We start from the raw sequence: 4,151 nt of genomic DNA, 5'->3' as shown, positions 1-4,151 counted from the left end.
AAACTGGGAATTCGTATTTTAATCCTGGCTGTGCTACTGTTTGGCAAATCACTCAGCTCTTTTTTGCGTGTTACCTAAGGGGTTAGAGGAACTGATTTCCAAGGTTCCCTTTCCACTGGATAGCCCTATGAGACTGGACGTTACCTCATCTGTCTGTATGACTAACTTGCACAGAGTAAGCAAACAAATTATGGGGATGGTGTCGATGCTGTTGAACCTAATTATCCTTCTTTCCTCCAATGTGGTGTACTGGTATGACCTGTAAACTGTGATCACACACATAGGCAGCCGGTGCCTATGGCAGAAAACATGGTCCCATGACTGAAAGGAGAGTGATTTTTAAAGTCAAAAATTTCAAGAAATGAGTATCTCTTTGAATAACAGAGAAGTTTCTGGCAAGATTTTAGTTGGTGTGGGATTTAGGTTTGTCAGCTTGAAGCAAAGAAACATTTCATTGAACTAACCTTCATTGAGCTCAGTTTTAGCATCTATAACCATTTATTGAATATTGTAGGGTCCCTCTTTGTTGTGCATTTTCCACACAAGGATGCCCCCCTGATTGATGTAAATTAGTCAGGCTTTGCCATGTGACTTGCCCTGGCCAATAAAATGTGAGGGGGAATCAGATGTGCCACTGCTGCTGGGGAATTTTAAGAGGATTATTGTGTTCCCTTTCTCTCTACCACGAGATCAGCAATGTTCCAAGGCGTGGGGCATCCATCAGCTTGGTGCTCAGCATGGAAACACAGTGGAGTCGTACTGTGATTATTTCAGTGTGATCAAGGACTCATCTTTTGTCATTGTAATCCAATGAGATTTTCTTTGTCCATTGCATTATAATCTATTCCCCCCACCACTAGTGCTTGCTACTAAAAAAGTGGGGAGCAAGGCATATCTAACCTTGGGTCCTTTATGGATCTTTCAGTCAGGCAAAATGTTACAGTAATGTATGGTGTGTATTACTGTAGAGGAAGTGTGCATTGCATGCATATATTGGGGTAAGCAAACCTGACCTTACGGTCAGGAAAGGCCATCTTGATAATATGCATTTAAGCTGACAGCTTGTAAATTAATAGCATTAAAACTGGCCAAAGGCCAGGAGGAGAAAGAAGGTGTTGCAAACAGAAAGAGAACCACAGGTCAAGGCATAATGGCAAGAAAGCCCACGGGAGTTGAAGAACTCATTGTTGAGTATGGCTGTCAGGGTGAAGGGGAAACTGAAAAGGAACATGGCCAATGAGATAATATCAATAATAATAATAATAGTGAGCATTTATTAACTTTGTGCTAAGTGCCTTACATATATTTTCTTCATGATTATTATCACCATTTTATACAAGAGGAAATTGAGCCACAAAGAGGTTTAATAACTTGCCTGTAGCCACACAGCAGGGATGTGATTTTATCTGAAGGGCAATAGGAAATCACTGAATGGTGTTACACAGGGGAGCCTCATGATCGGATTCACATTTTAGAAAGATTGTCCAGCTACAGTGGGTTCCCAACTCAAAATTCCACTCTGGTGGGAGGAAGCAAGGACCTCCATCTCTGCCGTTCTTATCAGCGTGACTCCATTGACTAAGGCTGTCAGCAGGAGGGACGACAATTGCCAAAGCACTGCAGAACAAGTTATTTTTTTTTTTAAGATTTTATTTATTTATTTGACAGAGAGATCACAAGCAGGCAGAGAGGCAGGCAGAGAGAGAGTAGGAAGCAGGCTCCCTGCTGAGCAGAGAGCCCGATGCGGGGCTCGATCCCAGGACTCTGAGATCATGACCTGAGCCGAAGGCAGCAGCTTAACCCACTGAGCCACCCAGGCGCCCCCAGAACAAGTTATTTTTAAAAATACTTTCTTAGGGCGCCTGGGTGGCTCAGTTGTTAAGTGTCTGCCTTCGGCTCAGGTCATGATCCCAGGGTCCTGGGACTGAGTCCCACATCAGGCTCCCTGCTCTGCAGCTTCTCCCTCTCCCACTCCCCCTGCTTGTGTTCCCTCTCTGGCTGTCTCTTTCTGTCAAATAAACAAATACAATCTTAGAAAAAATACTTTTTTAAAAAAATTCAGGCACCTGTGTGGCTCAGCTGGTTAAGTGTCCGACTCTTGATCTTGGCTCAGGTCTTAATCTTACTGTGTGAGTTCAAGCCCTGCGTTGGGCTCCATACTGGGCATGGAGCCTACTTAAAAAAAAAAAAAAATTAAAATGCCTTCTAAAAAGATTAATAAACATTATTTGTTTAGTTGAAAAAGTATGGAATGTTTCATGAATTTGCACAAGGGCCACGCTAATCTTCTCTGTATATTATTTCCAATTTTAGTATATGTGCTGCCGAAGAGAGCATAGAAAAGGTCATGTTTGGAAGAAGTAAGAATGGTATATGTAAGAAAAAACATATTGTGGGCCTCCAGAGCATTAAGATTTGGGTAATAGCTTTAATAACAATATAATATAATAAACTGATGCCCCAGTGAGCTCTTGTACCTAATTCAAATAATGGATATGAAATCACATCAATATTTTGAGCATTTCAATTTACTTTTGACCATAAAACAGATAATTTGGTGGGTAAATTAAAGACAGAACCAAAAATCTTTATTTTTTATTTTATTTTATTTTATTTTTTAAGTAGGATCTACACCCAGTATGGGGCTTGAACTTAGGACCCTGATAAAAAGTCACATGCTCTACTGACTGAGCCAGCCAGGTGCCCCAAAGTCAAAAATCTTTCAAGCAGATTGCTTTAGGGGTCCAGAGTATTCCTCCCTCCTTGTTTACCAAGGTTGAATAAGAGTGATCACAATTTGCATTTCTCTTTGTCATGAATAGAAAGACATATAGACCAAGAGGGGAAAGAGTCCTTCCTAAGTGACAGTGACAGCTCTGACAGTTGTTCTCTGTGAGTTGTTTGGTGTCCATCAGAGGCCTCCGGAGACCTGGGCCTGACTGAAGAGGTCCCCAAGTCAAGATCCAGGGACTGTGATTAATATGAACGCTCTTTAGTCTTTGTAGGGTCCCTTCTGTTTCAGCAGAATTCAAAGGAAGGATTGCGGGTAATGTTGACACTTAACACATTACGTCCTTTAACCTTCTCTATAGACGATCCCCAGAACCCCGACTCGTTCTCTTTTTCCTTTCCTTTCTTCTTCCCCTTCCCTGCTGACTCCCCTGACGAGTCTTTTTCCTCTTTTAAAATAGCCTCTGCAGAGAATAACATGCTATAAATGAGCTGACCGCCAATATGCATCAGAAGATTTATTGCAACGGAGAAAGGATGTTAGGAGACATCGCATATATTAATCTTTCTGTTTTGGTCTATAAAGACCCGAGTTTGGCTACTTTCACTTATATGCTTTTAAGGAGATTACGTTTGGTCGGAACAGGATATCTGGGTGGTGATAGGCAGTGCCCCGGAACACAGGTGGGCTCTGCGGCTGTGGCTTCTCGCATTCAGGCATCACAGGCGGCCGGCTGGGCAGAGGTTTTTGACGGCACTCCCGACGCGGCTCCTTGCAAACCAACTGCCCAGCCTAGGGAATTTGTCAGAAAAGATCCATGCAGGTTTGGGGATGGTTTTTTGAAGTTTTCCTGAAATAACCAATAATGAGTTGCAGGCTTTGATAGCTCTTTTTATAGATCTTGCAGCAGCTGGATCAAAATCTAATGAAGATGTTTGCATCTGACAATGGCAGGCCTGCACATTTCTATCCTATTTCTTGAGTGCTCAAATGCATTTCATTTGGGAACATGAAAGGCATATTTAGTGACAACTGATGGTTCTTTGTTTTTTAATTCCCAATAATGTCTTCAGTAAGTGCTTTTGTTAACATTTTTGCATTATACAATAGGTGACACAGGAAGATAATCGGTGTGCTGAAAGCAATTAAAGAGTTTATATCCAACTTGTTCTGCCTATTAAATGGATCCATTCGGCATAGAAGCACATTAACATCTTTACAGTGGAATGATTGTGGAAATAGGTTATTCACGGGGCCCGGGCGTCTTCCTCCTGCTGCAGTAAGACATATCTTCTAGATTGGAGAGAAGGAATGAGCCATTTTTCTCCCCTTGGAACTGTAAACAGAAGTAAAACTATTAATAGATGCTGTAGCTAATCCCAAGAAGCTGCAGCCGAGAGATTAAATAATGTTGTGAAGA

At 41.8% G+C, this 4,151-nt stretch overlaps 1 pseudogene; it reads right to left on the bottom strand.

Annotated features, from left to right (window-relative positions):
• Window positions 1–2,240: 2,240 nt before the first annotated feature.
• Window positions 2,241–2,337, bottom strand: LOC125084162 (uncharacterized; annotated as a pseudogene).
• Window positions 2,338–4,151: the final 1,814 nt, after the last annotated feature.

This window comes from Lutra lutra, chromosome 13 (assembly GCF_902655055.1).
Source record: "Lutra lutra chromosome 13, mLutLut1.2, whole genome shotgun sequence".
NCBI classification, from domain to species: domain Eukaryota; kingdom Metazoa; phylum Chordata; class Mammalia; order Carnivora; family Mustelidae; genus Lutra; species Lutra lutra.
The sequence above is the reverse complement of the archived record's forward strand: the minus strand, read 5'-3'. Positions and strand labels throughout refer to the sequence as shown.